The 17,874-nt window shown below is 41.5% G+C and overlaps 1 protein-coding gene across 1 annotated transcript in view; it reads left to right on the top strand.

Annotated features, from left to right (window-relative positions):
- LOC122808415 (F-BAR domain only protein 1-like) overlaps positions 1-17,874 on the top strand; it is a 2,144,012-nt gene that overhangs the window by 1,588,863 nt on the left and 537,275 nt on the right. The window lies entirely within an intron of this gene.

Here is a 17,874-nt window from a genome sequence, read left to right as displayed (position 1 = left end):
AAAAGCTAAATCTATGCAGACAGTTAAGGATTTCCTACAGGTCCAGCCACGCAAGTTCAGCAGGCATTGCCCCTCTAAGCACTGGTCCTTTCCTGCTCCCACCAGGTCAATTCAGCCCAGACCCTGAGGAAGCAGACCCCCCCCCCGCCCCCCCCACACACACACACACACACACACACACACACACACACACAGCAGTCACAGGGAAAGTAGAGATCAAAAGAGTGAAATTCCTCCACTTCCAAACCAGGGAGTTTTAAGCTACCCACTCATGGTCAGAAATCACAATGACGTTCCTCCCCCACCCCGTCCCTCTGCCCACCTGCACTTACCCCTAGGAGGAAAACTCTCCTTTCACGCAAGCACCTGGGCCACCATTACCAACGACAGCTGGGTCCTCAACATAGTGTCCCAGGGATACACATTTTCTTTCCACACTCTTCCAACCTCAAAAGGGTTCCCAGATCTACCTCCAAACCAGTGGGCAGAGGCAAAAAAGCAAGTCCTTTCCCTGCTCTCTATGAGGGGAATAGAGCACGTTCCTGCAGAACATATAGGCCAAGGTTTCTACTCCAGACTTTTTCTGGTACCTCAAAAAGAGGGCACCAGGCGCCCCGTCTATCCATTCTAAACACCTTCCTGGTGGTACCAAAATTCAAAATGCTCACCCTCCAGCAACTGCTACCCATGCTCTCCAAGGATGCTTGACTAGCCACCCTAGATCTTAAAGAGACATACCTCCACATTCCTATCAGGGAATCATGCAGGAAATGTCTACATTTCAGGGCAGGATCTCTGCACTTTCAGTTCTCTGCACTTCCCTTTGGCTTATCTACTGCTCCCAGAGTTTTCACAAAATATATGGCTCCCGCCATTGCCTTTTGCAGACAAAGGAATGTCCAAATTTCCCCATACCTAGATGACTGCGTAATTCAGGCAGACAGTCAGGAAAAGCTGCTCAAGCACCTGGCCTTTGTAAAGTCCCTACTGACCTCCCTATTGTTTACTGTTAACGAAAATAAATCCAAACTAGTACCCACCCAAAGGATTATATTCCTGGGAACAAGCCTTGACACAGCATCTCAGATGGCATTCCTTACACCAGAAAAGCAAACTTACCTGACAGCCTACTTCTCTCAACTAGCCACCAGACCCCAGTTATCTGTAAGGAAAATCCTGCAAGCTCTGAGGTTCATAGCATCTTGCATTCTACTCATTCCATATGCCAGACTGCATATGAGGAAACTTCAATGGTACCTGAAAAGCCTTTGGTGTCAATACTGTCAAGACTTAGAAACTCTTATACCAATGATACCTTGCCTAAGGAAAATTTTCTTTGGTGGGCAGCAGCATGCTCCCACAACAAGGGACTTACCTCTCTTACCACTCCCTACTGTCCAGACCCTCACTACAGATGCATCAGACTATGCCTGGGCTGCACACCTGGACGGCAGGTGCATACAGGGCCAATGGAGCCCACAGCAAATCCATCTGCACATCAACCAAAAAGAGATGTTAGCTATCCAGCAGGAATTGACAACTTTCAGGCCCCTTCTCTCCCCAGGGGCTCTCCTGATCCAAACAGACAACACCACTATGGTGTGGTATATCAACAAACAGGGAGGGACTCACTCGTACCCTCTATGCTGGCTGGCCATGACCCTTTGGCACACAGCCTTTGCCATGCAAGTCCACCAGTTAGCACAATTCCTGCCAGGTTCTCTAAACTCTCTGGCAGACCACTTAAGCAGAAATCTTCTGGACCCACACGAATGGCAGCTAGACAAAAGAACCGTCATCCTAATAACTCAGAAATGGGGCACCCCAAAGGCCGACCCCTTTGCCTCCCACACCAACCATCAGCTCAGCAAGTTCTGCACCAGGGAGCATCACTGCATGGCTTAGAAAGTGGATGCCCTATCCTTCCACTGGGTCAATCTGTCGGTCTGTGCATTTCCTCCACTACTTCTCATCACCAGGGTACTGCTCAAAATAAGGGAGGAAAAACCAAGGACAATTCTTATTGCTCTAGGCTGGCCTTGCCAGCACTGGTACCCACTGCTGCACAGCCTGTCCCCACTGCCACAATGGCATCTAACTCAGACCCCAACCCTCCTGACACAGAGGGAAGGAGAGTTCATGCATCCCAATTGCAGACCCTCATTTTGGCAGCTTGGCTTCTTCCCTGACCACTGATCAATCTGCCAATCTCAGTAAACAGGTTCTAGATGTTATACATGAGGCCAGACGCCCTAGCACTAGAAAGTCTTATGCTGACAAATAGAAAAGGTTCTGCACCTGGATTCAGGCTAAGGGAGCCGATACAGCACAGCCCTCCCTACCTCTCAACCTGGATTATCTAGCTGACCTGCTACACAGTGGTCTTTCTTTTTCCTCTATTAAAATTCATGCCTTTGCTATCATTGCTCATTTCCACACTGAGAAGCCCCTTTTTCTCACACCCTCTGATCAAACAATTCCTAAGAGGGGCTAGTAACCTGAGGCCACCCAGAAGAGTACCTACCCCAGCTTGGGACCTTAAGTTTGTGTTGGAAAAGCTGACCCTGCCCCCCTTTGAACCAGCATCTTCAGCAGAGTTAAAATTTCTCTCCTGGAAGACTGCTTTTCTTCTGGCCATCTCTTCAGCCAGAAAAGTCTCCAAGCTACAAGCACTCATGGTGTGGAGCCCTTCATTATCTTCCATGCTGACAGGGTTTCCCTCAGGACTAACCCATCCTTCATGCCCAAAGCGGTGTCCAATGTGGCTGTCAACCAATCCATTCATTTTCCCACCTTTTTCCCTAACTCACAAACAAGGGGGAAAGGGTCCTACACTCTCTAGATGTGCACAGACAGCTCAGATTCTATCTAGACAGGACTAAATCATTCAGAAAGTCTGATCCATTACTGGTTCGCTTTGCTGCAGGGGCAGAGGGCAAAGCCATCTCCAAACAACCAATTTCCAAATGAATAGCACACTGCATCCATTTCTGTTACAAACAACACGGAAAACCTCCCCCTAAGGGGGTCAGGACTCACTCCACCAGAGCAGCCTCCACCTCTGCAACTTTCCTCAGAGGAGTCCCCACCAGGGACATCCTGGAGCCTGCCACCTGGACATCTGTTCACACTTTCACCAAGCATTACCACCTGCCTGTCTTCTCCAAATCCAGGGCAGGCTTTGCCACTGCAGTCTTGCATGGCATCCTAGCCAGCCCCTATTCTCCTTTACTGCCTCCACCCTCTTCCTCAGCTTTGGGAATCAACCCAAATGTGATGACTGCAACAGTGAAACATGAAGAACATAGTACAGTTGTGTATACTTACCATAAATGTAGATGTTTGAGTGTATTCAGTGTTGCAGTCCTGATTTCCCTCCCTCCATCCCCCTCTTCTTTCTCTCTCTCTCCGTACAAGGAACTTTTTGGTATTTACTTTCTACTTGTGGGGTTCTTCCACCATAACCTGGCTCCTACTTGGGGGCTGCTGACAGTTAAGGCAAGAAAAACTGATGTAATGGCTCTGGCTGCCTTACTTTATACTACTGACTACCTGACATCAGTCCTGAAGCGACAGCAACTGACACAGAAAAACTAAGCCTCTGGTATTCGGGCTGGCCGAGGGCTACCCTGAGAGGATAGCCCAAATGTGATGACTGCAACAGTGAATACACTCGAACATCTACATTTATGGTAAGTATACACAACTGTACTTTTTGAGTGTAGGATATGACCCCTCCTTGTCATTTACTTGCAGAAGCAAAGTGATACCTCTCACAGGTGAGCTGTCAGGGGATCATCTATTTTTGCTGCCTCTCATCTTATTCATCTGTTGGGGTTAAGATGTCTTCCACGCTGAATTTTAAATGTATGTTCTGTACGTGGTGGAAGATGTGATGAATGACAGAAATTTTCATGGAGGTAAATGTGATGCTGGTCCTTGGCGCTGTGGCTCAGCACTAGTCTAAGTCTCTCTTCTGCCTATTGGTGCGCATCCTGTACCTGAAGTTCTGTTGCTGCTGTTCTTGTCAGGTGGGCTTGTAGCCCTTGTGTCTTTTGCATTTTGTGGAAGACAGGAATGTAAGACTTTGGGCCAGAGTCAATAAAGGCTACACTAAGTGTACACTGTTCTGAGTGAACAGACAGACAGATATAACTCACACCTTCTTTCTCCTAATTTTAGTTTTCCTACTGATATTCTTGCAGTTTTAAATATTGACAGGGATTCATACAGGTTACCACAAAGTGTAGACTACATGTACACTTAATCTAATCTTTCTGAGTGACTAGAAAGCACAAAAAATGTGAAAAAATGTTATTGAATACATATCATGTACACTTAGTGTAAGCTTTGTTGAATCTGGCCCTTGTCCGTAGATGCTCTCAGGAGACAACTTTCTCCATTTTCACTTGATTCCTTAGTCATTGCAGAGCCTGATGGGATGGAAGCCCTTTTGCTAGAGACTAAAGGGCCAAGTGAATCCTTGTCTCATTTGGACAAGCTCTTGATGTAATGAAATCCACTGTAGAAAGGCCATCTAAAGCATCTCAGTGTTTCTTAGAAGGAAAGTAGAGGAGCCCTGTGATATCTCTGTCTTGGAACTTGTGATTAGGGATGTTGTGTGTGCTGTTTGATAATTCCTAAATTTGTATCTTTTTAGCAAAGAAGACATATCTTTTGTATCATCCCCCCACAACCTGAATTCATTTTCTTAACAAACAATGTAAAGTATATTCTGTCATATCAGTTTTGCCCATCATAGTTTTCAGAGACCCCAGCACTTGGCTGCTTTAATTTCCCTTCAACAAAGAGTTTGTGGCTACATGGCAAATGTGGTGCAAGGATTTATTATTCCATTAATTTGAGTTTCTGATCTCTTAATTGCTTTTATTGTTTGTTTCATTGCTAGGCTTCTTTAATTGAGCAGACCATTGAAATGTTCTCCCTTTATGAGTTAATTTGAGAGGTTGTGAAGTATAACCCTGTGGGTACTTAGTAGGATCCCATATAGCAATTGTTTCTTTGACATGGTAGGTATGCTCACCAGAACTGCATTCACTAGTTATCTTCCTCCATAGGACAGCATGGTAAGTCTGCCCTCATTTCATGATCAGGTGCACCAGCCTGTTTTATGCTGCTGCTGTAAGGATACAGTGCCTTTCTTTTTCAAGCTTTGCAGAAAAAGGGTCAACATCCCTTCTCCTGTTGAATGCACCTGTGATGTCATCCCCTTTTCTTCTACTAAATGTTCACATTTTCATTTAAGGAGATAAAGAAGAACTGACCAATGCAGACTACTTTGTTGTCCATCCTCCAACTCCTCCGTCGTTCATTGAGGTGTTCTATGAGGATTTCTGCCCATTTGGCCTGTTAACAATCTTCATTATCTTCCTTATGCTACACTGATGAATTAGCATATGATTCTCTAGCTTTACTACAGCAAGAAGAGCAGTCGCCTTGTGCAGATGAGCGCACAACACATTAAAAAATCTGTATGTTAGAATTGTTTGGGTGCACCTAGAGAGCTGTTAATGTGGTCTCTGTCACTGCTTGCCAAAGTGAGAATGTAGTAGACTGTTCCTTCATCTGAAGAACATCAATCTTATCTGTCCCTGTTTCTCAAGAAGGAAGGAGAAAGCACCCAGTCTTGGATTTAACTTATGTGAAATTTGACTGTGATTAAGTTGCATGTATTCACATGTCAAACTCTGATGCCTCTCCTTTGGATAGGATGTTTCAATGGTGTATTGGACATCATGCTTGCCTATTAGAATAAAAATATCTGGAAGCAGTGTTGGGATCAAGCCTTTTGAGTTGCATCATGGAGATTACTTCGGGCATGTTTTTGGGGGGCCTGCAGGGATGATGGCTCATAAGTTCCCTTGTCTGCCCATACGTGTGTTCTGGAGACATTATTTCACTTTGGTTATACGCTCATATTTCACTTTGGTTATACGCTCATCATTCGATGTTGTATCATTGCTCCATCTCGGCTGTCATCTTAGTTCCTTGCTGCCATTCCTAGAGTGATGGATTTCTGTCTACAACCTAGAGACTCCTTTTCCCTCTTCACAACTGAGGGCCTAATTTCAGATGTGCTTAATCCTTCCTTGATTACCTTCGATAACCACATTGCCACAACAGTCAGGAAATCCTTCTGTGTGGCGCACCTCATCACTAAGGGCTTTTCATCCAGAAAAAAGGAGGTCATTGTCCCACTGTACTCATCCCTCATTAGACCCATTATAGAATACAATGCCCCATTTGGTATGTACCTCTCAAGACATCTGCAACAACTGGAAAGGCCACAGAACTTCCTCACTAAAAGAATCACAGGCCTAAAGCAGATGCCCTACGCTGACCGCCTTAAAAAACTCCAGCTATACTCTGTTGCATATCGTCTACTCAGAGGCGATCCTAACATACAAGGCCATGTCAAACCCAGAGCTGTTGGACATGCTACACTTAAAGAAATCCCAATCCCTCAGAGCCACACGCTCCAGGGATCTAAACCTTGTCATCACAATAAACAAAACATGCTGGAGGGATAGGTTCCTGACCCAGAGAATCCCCAGACTCTGGACTAGATTGCCCATACATGTCAAGCAGAGTGCCTCTTTGGCCCTGTTCAAAAGGAACCTTGACGATTGGATGGGAGAAAGGAAATTCACCCCGGGGATCACGTCAGTCGCCCTGCTAGACAGGGGTCCAGGGAAGTAAATAGTGTGGGAAGAAATAGCCAGGGAATTGTTATGGCTAGGCTTGTATAGGCCCTAGGGCAGATAGCCTAGTACCAACCTATGAACCTATAATTAAGACTTGAAATGTGATTGCTTCAAGAGTATAGGATAACATCTGTATTCTAGTAACAGTAATTTTCCTCTGTTTACCTGTGTTGATCTAATTAATATTTATTGTTCCTGTGATATTTCCACAAATTTTGTATACCATTATGATCATAGGAGGTTAGTAGGCTAATTGCACTTAAGCTTTTTCAGCCTAGCTGTTCATACCCCAATTTTGCCAATTATCAATGCTCACGGGCTAGATGTTCTAAAGTTGTGATATGCATTTGTGTGTGTGTGTGTGTGTGTGTGTGTGTGTGTGTGTGTGTGTGTGTGTGTGTGCGCGTGCACTGTTTGAAAATACTTGATATATGTCTGCTAGTAATTTTGCTTTATCATTGCCTTTTGGCCCAGGATGGTTCTGAAAAAGTTTTACAGAATAAATGGACTGGTCAACAAATTGTGTAAACGTATGTGCTTGTAGCGTGGAAGTCCATTTTGGGTTTGCTCTGGACCCAAGGCCATTTAGAGTTATAGAGTTATTCTTTTTGAAATAAGAAATTATTTAACTACTCTGCAGCTTCATGCAGCACTCCTGAAGTCTGCCTAAATCTTAATAAAGCACTGGTGTGGTGATACCCAATTAAGAAGTGTGAGAACTCGTCTTACGTGCTATGCATCAGATATGCTTTTGTAAAAGATGGCCTACCTGCCAGCGTGTTTAGTTTGTAGTAGCCCATGTTATGGGAATTGAATGTTCTGACTATACAGCGAATCACAACTTTAGGCTTTTAGTGGAGCTTTAGTTTCATTAAAACAGGGTTAAAGCAGCCTTTTGATAAAATCAGGCATCTGTAGGGTTGATGTTTTCTCTGCTGTGGTCAGTGCAGTACTTGTGGATTTATTAAAAAATGCTGCTAGTATTTTTCAGTCCCTAAAACAGGACATAGGGGATGTGAACAACAGAAGCTTTCTTGGTGGGTTGGGAGGGACCTTCTCTGTATGCATCCCTCATTTCATCTTACCCAGTGTGCTGATGGTTATTCTGTGAAAGACCAAGGCTTATTTTCATCACCTTGTGGCTGACCCAGAATTGCCTTGTTCTAGGTCCTTTGAATCTTGTTTTCCCTAGAAACAGTAGAGCTCCTGTTGTTGGCGATTCTACAATTGTCGTAAAGGAACAACCAGAGTTGTTGATTTGTTCCAAGGATGTAACTTGAATCTCCTAGTATCCACTCATTTGTTCATTAGGCCCTACATCTGGTACCTAGGTGGCTTTGGGAGGCCCCTACATTCAGTGTTCGAAGAGACCTATTAGGATTTGCCTATCCTAGCTTGCCTTTCAGAGATATTCAAAAGTTTCATCATGGCTTTGTACAGGTCAGCCTTTTGTTGTTCATCTAAATTCCTTTTACCATTCAGCAGACTTAGTATTCCAGTTTTAATCTAGCTAGTTTTATTTGTGTGCCTCATGGAGGAGGAGAAGAGGGGGAAGGCATGGCCGAAGGCAGGAAGAGAGGAGATAAGGCAAGGACTGAGGGTTGGAACTTTGAATGTTGGCAGTATGACTGGTATAGGGAGAGAGCTAGCCGATATGATGACAGAAGGAAGGTTGGTATATTGTGTGTGCAAGAGACCAGATGGAAGGAGAGTAAGTCTAGGTGTATCGGAGGCGGGTTCAAATTGTTTTATCATGATGTGAATGTGAGGAGAAATGGCGTAGGAATTATCCTGAAGGAACAGTATGCTAAAAGTGTTTTGGAGGTGAAAAAAGTGTCGGACAGAGTGATGTTTATGAAGATGGAAATTGATGGTGTATGATGAATGTTGTTAGTGCATATGCTCCCCAAGTTGGGTGTGCAATGAATGAGAAAGAAAACTTTTGGAGTGATTTGGATGAAGTGGTGATGACTGTACCCAAGGATGAGAGAGTGGTGATTGGATCAGATTTCAATGGGCATGTTGGTGAAGGGAACAGAGGGGATGAGGAAGTGATGGCTAGGTATGGTGTTAAGCAAAGGAATGCAGAAGGTCAGATGGTAGTGGATTTTGCGAAAAGGATGGACATGGCTGTGGTGAATATGTATTTTAACGAGAGGGAGGAGCATAGGGTGACATACAGGAATGGAGGAAGATGCACACAGGTGGATTATATCTTATGTAGGAGGGCCAGTCTGAAGGAGATTGGAGACTGTAAAGTGGTGACCGGGGAAAGTGTAGTTAGGCAGCATAGGATGGTGGTTTGTAGGATGACGGTGATCAAGAAGAGGAGGAGGTGTGTGAGGGCAGCACCAAGGATCAAATGGTGGAAATTGAAAAAGGGTAATTGTGAGGTGGAGTTCAGGGAAGAGTTAAGACAGGCACTGGGTGGCAGTGAAGAGTTACCAAATAGAAGGTAAAGTGGAAAAGGTTTTTGATGTGGGCTTGGCTGTGTCAAAATTTTAATGAAAGCAAAATAGTTTGTATCACCTGGAATGCTTTACCTCAAGAAGTACAAAATGCTGACAAGCTACTTGATTTTCAAGAACAATTAAAATCATACCTGGCTATCAAATATAAATGCAACTGATTAAGCAATCAAGGATAATTTGTTTCCAAAAATATTGGTAACTCAGTCAAGCTGTTTTTTCACTTCTCTGATCTCCCTGGTGAGATCAGATCCGGTGGCTGAAAATGGCCCATAGCTATGTAAAGACATATCTAAATGCACTCCATTACTATGAAAATGATTCCACTTTTTTCATTTTACAAAGACCTGTCCCTGTTAAATGCTGCACATTGTCTTTATGTAAGCTGTATTCTACCTGTTTATGTAATGCAGTGTAAGTACTCTGTTCTGCATTGTTTATGTATTGCATTTCATTAATAACTGATCAACTTAACTTATATAATGTCTGAATCTGCATTTAGTCTGCATGTTTACCATATGGCTGATAGCTCGAGTCAAGGTCGAAAGTGGTCTTGTTGGGACCAGATCACTTATCCAGTTAAACAAATTAAAGAAAAGATCCCTGACATTAATTCAAAACAATTGGTCAACTACTGACATGGTAAAGCAAGTTTGTTGATAGTAGGAAGACAAAATGCAAAAATAAACCAAATACCAACTCTTACGATCACAGAATTTAGGGGCTACGTAGAAAAGTTTCTAGCCCCCATATTTTTAATATCTTATACTTGACATAAAACATATATTCAAGTTATAATTCAGTGGCTTTACATCAGTGAATGTTGGAGTTGGGGTCATTCGTTAGTGCAAAGCCATGGTCCCTGTGTCTGAATCATTTTTCTCCTCAGTCTGTTAGTTTGCCAAAGTTTATCTGATTCCTCTAAGACATCCTTTTTATCTCAGCCCCATTTTTGCTAAATGTGTCAGTTATTTTGGCATATAATGACCATAAGTCTGGAATCTGGTCCAGTACTTACCAGTGAAACAGTTTTGCAAGGGAAATTTACTTCCAGCCTTTGAAGAATAAATCTTTTTGCAGTCTGAACTTGTAATAAAATCTGATATGTTTTACTTTGAACAGACGGATTATGTGGGCTTAAGAAAAGCACTTTACATGGTAGCCATCCCATTTTTATGGCTTATCTTTGAGCCTCAGCCTCTTGTATTTAAGGAATAGTTTATCAGTGCGTGTCAGTGTAACAGTAAATAACACTTTGCTATGTTCCCATCATAAGCATGTTGATTGTTCCAGCTTGTAATTCTAAAAGCAATGTGCCCTCTCCTGTGGGTAGCTACACATCTTGCACTGGAATTGTGCTGTAGTTGTGTTATTCCTGTATGTAGCCAGTGTCTGTGCCCATCATCTTCAGTTCTTCTCACCATTTTAAAGGTCACACATCTCCCACCCACTTGTCAAAAAATATTTACTACTTAACTGAACTTTACTCTTTGCTTTCTGTACATCACTATGGATGTTCTTCGTGTTTCGCTGTTGCAGTCATCACACTTGGGTTATCCTGCCAGGGGTAGCCCTCTGTCGGCCCGAATACCGGAGATTTAGTATTTCTGCGTTGGTTGCTGTCATTTCAGGACTGACGTCAGGTTGTCCGTGATATAAAAACAAGCATCCAACGCCATTACATCAGTCTTTCTTGCTGAGGAGCCCAAAGGTCTGCCAGTTGACCGATTCTTTTCCCCACCCTCCTGAAGATCAGATACAAAGCTTTATAGGAGATCACCAGTTCCTCTGCTCCATGAGTTCTCTGGGCCCCTAACTATAGGGTAAGAGTCCTACAAACCCCATTCAGGAGCTCACCAGAGCTCCCATGATCTCCTCCCAGATTGAGCAGAGGCTAGGCCTATCCTGACCCTGGGAAGAGAGCAAAATATCACATTTATTCCATGGATCCAGGCATACAACTCCTAGTCCCTATTGGAGGTGAGAGTTGGGAAGTAAGGATTTGGCTAGGTCTTCAGTCTGGTAGACCAGGCCCAACCAATTCCTTATGATAACATTGAAGTTTCACAGTCACAGCCTCACAAGTGATGCTTTCAAGGAACATCTAGGCAGAAGTGTGCAAAGCTGAGCTACTGCTTGCACAGAGGCTGTCACAAGACCCATTGCAGCCAGTGATATGTCCAGCAAATGTCACCAAGGCAGCAGGAAAATACCATTTCAATCACTCTCCCCATGATGAGTGAGCTGGCATTGGCTGTTCACTCCCATCTTCTCCCTGGTTCCCTCCAGCCCCTGTGCTTCTTATCAAATATGGGTCAGCAGGGGCTGAGGCAGGGCTTTATCCTGCTACTCCATGGTTCTGGGATGGCTTTGTTTTGATGAATAATTGCATCTATAAGGTTTCAGATTTTTAGCAATGGCTAAAAACATTAAAAATATGAATGCAGAACTTTGACATGCAATGTCTTTTCTTTACAGGTCCGGATCACAGTGTGGGCAACTGAACATTGTGAGAAGTTCAAACAGGTTACTAAACTTCACAGACAGAAATGTTTATCACCTTTTCTAATGGTTAAAGTAGTGTGATTGCTGGCTGGAAAATACATTTAAAAAGAAAAATGTAGTTGAGCCTGCAGAGACTGAGAAGGTTAAAAGGAGGATTCAAAAATTGCAGTGTTTCAAGTAAATGCCACAACTCACTGTTTCTGAGACTTGATGTCTTCAGGTACAGATGTTTTCGCTTCTGTGTTACCAGTTTCCAGGATCAATAAACAGATGACTGTTTTAGCAGTTCTAGAAGGGGAACCTCAACCAGTGTTGGTGCCTGAGCTCAGAATCAAGTGAGAACCTATATCAACACCAGCAAAGGCCCAGAAAGTGTTTTCCCCAAGATAGTGTTGGAAGTACAAGAACCAGAGCCACAGGTCTCCATGGAAAAGAACTTGAAAATTTGCAGTATTCCAAGGCTCTGTTTCCAATCCAGATGCTTATTTTTGTTGGTCTGCCCTTCAGTCGAGAGATTTTGGCAGAGGTGATTTTTTAAGTCTCTGCAAAGAAGTGTTCAGTACTTATGCTGGTACCTTACAGGGGCTGACAGGATGGAATTCAGAACTGAACACTTGCTACCTGTGTTAGTATCCTGTGAAGGCTCTTCAAAAATTTGAGGGACTGGGGCCCTTCTCCTGTCTTATAAGGATGAATGTAGCTTTACTAATGCAGATGCTTTCAGAATAGCAGCATTCCTCTGTTCCCTTAACAATACTTTAAGTCTTCCATTACACTAACTATCAACTGATCTGTCCTTGCCATAATATTAAGCCAGCATTACCTCTTTCTCAACAGCAGAACACAGATCTACCTCAAATTCCCTTAATTGCCACATTACCCCCCCCCCATATTCCACAATTTTACAGTTCACAGTGGTTTGCCCCCTTCCTTTTCATCTTCACCCTTGTATTTGTGTGTATTTTTGTACACTCACACACACACACACACACACACACCCGTGTTTAGTGCAGCAGAGTTAAGTTTTTAATGTTTATATTAGAGTTGTTGTTTATTTAATCTTTGTTCACATTTTTTTGTTTATCTTCTTAACCTTTTAAATTAATTTTGCTAATTGTGTATGTGGCTGTTGTAAATTATCATTGTTGTTCACTTTTTTTATGTCATATTGTTGTATGATAATTTTCTTCGGTTTTTTTTGCAACCCTGATACTTAATCTAAACCTGAAGATAGTCCACTTGTATCAGTGCTCTAGCTCTTTAAACAAATACAAATTAATACATTTCCAGTACTTTCCATTTAGTATCAGTTCATGTTACAAAGATTCTATCTGACATTGTAGAGGCTTCACCCCCCCCCCCCCCCCACACACACACACACCACCACCACCAGAAACGCCAGCAGTAATGGGATCATTAATAGTGTTTTTAGAGAATTTTACTAGCATGTCTCTGAGATTTCCTTTCCTAAGAAGAGAGATGTCTCAAATGCTTAAAGTTCCAGAATCCATGTGGAAAAGTTTCTCAAGTTTAAAAAAAAAAATTCCAGACTTGAATGCAAATTCAAAGCATCCAGATTCATGGCCAGTAGGTCACCTGACTTGGTGTATAATTTGACAGAGATAATCCTTATATTTATTGTTGTCTGAAATGAGACCCTGCAATCTTTAAGAGTTACTGTAACTTCTTTGACTCCCACTACATCTTCTATTTGTCGGGGTACTTTACCTTTTATTGAGGAGGGAGATTACTGGACTGGTACAGTAACAGGATTTGTATCACCAGTATCTTAGCACTGAGAGCTCTAAACTGTTTAGATCATGTGTGGCCTTCAGAGTTGTGTTATCAAGTGATAGAAAATGTAAATATCTTACCAGATCTTGGAGAAAAGAAGGAATTGCTAATTTCTAAAATCAAGTGCTTAAGTCTGACCCCCATACACTAAAATGTGGATATGATGGAACTATCTGAGCTGCTGTACTAATAGCGTAGGCACTTCGTTTGGCACCTGGCAATTTACAATCTTAAGGCTTGACAGTTAATAGAAGGCTGCCTGTGTGCTACTGTTCCTTCAGAACTTTTAAACTTCTGGAAAGAAAAAAGAAAGCTTAAGGAAAGATGACGAGGAATATTTTTCAGTTGTTCCTTCTTTGAATAGCAGTTGTCCAGCTTCAATAAAATGTTTACACAGAAAGCCTGTTTGTCCAACAGTGTCCCTTTTCTGAGTGTGAGTTAAGTAGGTATCTAATTGTAAGGGATCCTTGTTGGTCACTGATTGTTATCACAAATATGTCTCCCTGCCAGAAGTGCGGAACCCATAATTGATTCCAGCAACTTTGAAATATAAAGTGCAGTTGTAGAAATAGTACAACAAGTCTCAAGACTCGCGTCCCTGCTGTTAGGGTGAAGGGTGTACCCCTACACTTCTGGTATGTACTTGTACTAACCCAGAGGTTACTGTAGTTATACGTAGGAGAAATGCACTAAGGTACCATAGCCTTGGATTTTGTATATATTCCCTGTATTCACATTTTCAGTCTTTCTGTTGTGGTCCTCAGAATTTCATCAGGAGCCATTAAATAGGAAAAGCATGTATCTATGAATGTTTTGTTCTGACAAACATTACACTGTTCCATGAAACAGTTTTATATTTATTTTTATTAGTAAATTTTTTTAGAATGTTTTAGTGGATTTTGGGTTATTTTTATTATATTTAAGATATATTCAGATATCTGCTGTGTACATTAGTGTGCTACCAAATCTTTGTTATAATTATTAGTTTGCAGCCTTTCAGCAGTCATTCCTGTTTAGGATCTTTTCCTACATAGGTTAACATAGTAAAAAGTACTTGTTTGATGTGTGGCATTTGGTTACCGTAAGTACTACTCTGGATTTGTTAACTACCTACATACATACATACATACATACAAATGTTTCAAGCACGGGCATTAATGCCCTTCTAGCTTGCCAATATACCAAAACACTTGTTCCCATAATAAATGTCCAGGCTATCCTTAATAATATGTAAGCTAGTACTTGCATTAATGTAATTTGGTAGTCTGCTCCAAGCATCAGCTACTCTGTTAGAGAACTAATTAGCACACTTCTCATTCCTGTAGAATCTTCTACATAGATTATCTGATGATTCCCTAGTATTTTTGATAACCCCAAGCATTCCCAGAGGTAGTTGTCCCTAAATGCCTTATATACCTGAATAAGATCTTCTCTTAAATATCTGTAAGAGACACTGTACAAGTTCAGATATTTTAGTCTTTCATAATAATGATGATAATGATTTTCACATCCATGGATGCCCTTGGTATATTTCCGCTGTACTCTTTCCAGTTTATTCATGGTTGTTTTCCTTTAGGCTTTCCATATTGTTATCCCATACTCAAGTTTGGGTCTAATGTAACTAACTAACAATGACTTCAACCTGCCTACTCTTATTATATTTAATTTTAATGTTTTAATCTTTAAACTTTGCTATTTTGTTTTGCCATCGTTTGTCATTCCTTAGACAATATTAGTGCACTTAAGTGTAATATTTTAGTACTGTTTTTGCACAATTGCAAGTAGTTTTGGTTATATGCAGAAGAGCTGTTTGTCTGCTGCATTCCCGCTTCCCTTTCAGAGATCCTAAGGGATCTTGTTGGCCAGCTAGATAAGTACACAAGTCCAGTTAAGACCTCCATTGGTACCCATGAAGAAGAAGACACTGCTGTGAGACTTTTGAGTCAGTAAATGACAAGGGTAAGGTGAAACATAACCCAAGTGTAGTGTATAGATTGCACTGAATATGCTCCAAATCAACATAAAGATAAACTTGTAGTGCATGGAGTGCCATGATTACACTCCAGTATTGGGAAAAAGACATGGGAGTATTATGACCAGGTCCTCCAGTTCTAACCATGTTATGTTTTGAGACATGGATGCCACGATTCACCTCTTGAGCTTGCCATCCATACCTCAGATACATAACGTGGTTACAATTGAAAACCTACTCATAATCCCCTTATGCTGTGCACTCTTAAGATGTCTAAAAAGTGCATAGCAGGTTTTAACACATATTTTGAGTAGTTGTGCTTTAGTCTCATGTTGCAGCACAAGTGGCAATCACATAACAGTGTCAGAAAACATGACAGCTTTGAAAGCTGTAAATACAATTTGTACTACCCCAAAAGTATGGCAAAGTGAAGTGCCTAACATCTTTTAAAGCTCTTGGCATACCTCTCAAGTGTACTTCATTACATTTGGGGTCTTAAAAAGTTCATGTTCCTCGAAGTTCCATATTGAAAGAGTCACACATTCAGTGTTAGGAATTTTTTTAAGTGAAATCCATGGCAAATAGAAATTAATCATATTAATTCATTAAAGGGTCTTCTTTATAAGGAAAACCAGCATATTTTAACCATCCTATGACCTTCCTAGTTTAAGTTGTTACCCATTTGTTTTACACTATAAAGGCGAGTGTTCCTCATTTTGGAGATGGAAGGTTGAGAGCTATGGCTCTTGGTTGATCAGAGGTACATTTCACTTCCAGTCACTGTCTCTTTGGTAGTGATAAGTGTTTTAATAGTTTTCAGTGTTGTAGAATACTTCACAGTCATACTTTCTTTTGTAATGCTATACTGTAGCAATAACCCACGGCTAGGTGTGGGTAATGCTGGATTAGCCCACGGTTAGTGTGGTTTGGTCACGTGAATGAAGCCAGCTGTGGGCAAAATAGCATTACCCACACCCAGCCATGGGTTATTGCTATTATACAATAACATTATTTAAGAAAAAAGTGATTTACTTTTCTTAAATAATGTCCTTGTATAACAGCACCGTGCTGCTCTTCCGTGTTTTACCCCATTGTCCTGAGACTTTCTTGATGTACTAAGCATGTGTATGGGACTTTCGTTCTCATGCTTACACAGTACATCAGTGCTGTGTAAAGGAAGCAATGGAGGAAGGAAGATCTCCGTTCCCTTTTTTTTTTCAATTAAAAACATTTAATCAGGGTACTTTCAATGTATGGGAGAGACAGGACAGAGAAAATATAAGGATAATCGGGTACGTTTCTCTAGTTTTTGCATAACGTACCCGATTATCCTTGCATATTTCTCTATCCTGTCTGTCTCATTTATTTATTTATTATTTATTTTATTTTACATTTGTTTACTGGGCTAGTCCAACTGGATACATATCCATTTTCAGCAGAGGCCCGGGGAGAAAAGCTCCACAATAAAAAAAAAAACAACAGATTGACTTACATACAGATAAATTCTTAGTAGCATACTAGTAAGAGACACAAATTAGACATACAAATAAATTGACTATTCCATGATATGCAATTAACAGAAATATGGATTCATTAAAAACAATATACAGGAGGAGATACAAATTGTAGGGATCTAGAGAAATATGAGAAGAGAGAGAGGCCATTAGGAAATGGCATGAGGGAGATAGGGGACTTTAGGATTAGTCCGGTTTAGTACAAGAACATAGCCAATGAGCGTTAAAGAATAAGTTGAGATTAATTTTGAATTGGCTGAGAGAGGTAGCTAGTCTTAGGTTATTTGGGAGGGAATTCCATAGCTTTCCAATGGAATTGGCATAAAGAGCATCACCACCCGAATTATTAGATTTTGTTGTTTGTACCAGGACACTATTTGAAGAACGAAGGCTATTTAGATTAGAGAAGGGGGTCAAAAGTTTGTTCAGTGAGGGGGTTTTATCTGGTTCCTTAATTATTTTAAGTGCTTCAGTAAGTTGGTTAAGTTTGAGAAGATTGGGGAGTTCTAACCAGTCAAGTTTTCTTAGGTTAAGGCAGTGACGAGTACGGTAAGGTTCTCCTGTTACAAATTTGGCAATATGGTTATAAGCAACAGAGAGTTTGTTAAGCTCGGTTTTTTTGAGGAAGGAAAGTACCGGAGAGGCATACAATAGGGTGGAGAGAAGGTGAGTACGTGCAATGGTTAGTTTGGTATTGGGAGTAAGAAAGTTCTTAATTCTGTACATGGAACCAAGTTTCTTGTTTACTGTCTTTATGGTTTGACTGATGTGCATGTCAAATTTGAGCTTGTGGTCAATAGTGACACCTAGTAGTTTGGTATTGGTGACAGGCTCAATGATGGTGCCGTTAGTGGACTGAACGTGGAAGGTCATATTATTAGAAAGTTTGAAGTCTC

This window comes from Protopterus annectens, chromosome 8.part0, assembly GCF_019279795.1.
Source record: "Protopterus annectens isolate FY-2018-M chromosome 8.part0, PAN1.0, whole genome shotgun sequence".
In the NCBI taxonomy this organism is placed as follows: domain Eukaryota; kingdom Metazoa; phylum Chordata; order Ceratodontiformes; family Protopteridae; genus Protopterus; species Protopterus annectens.
This window is presented reverse-complemented; position numbering and strand designations above follow the sequence as displayed.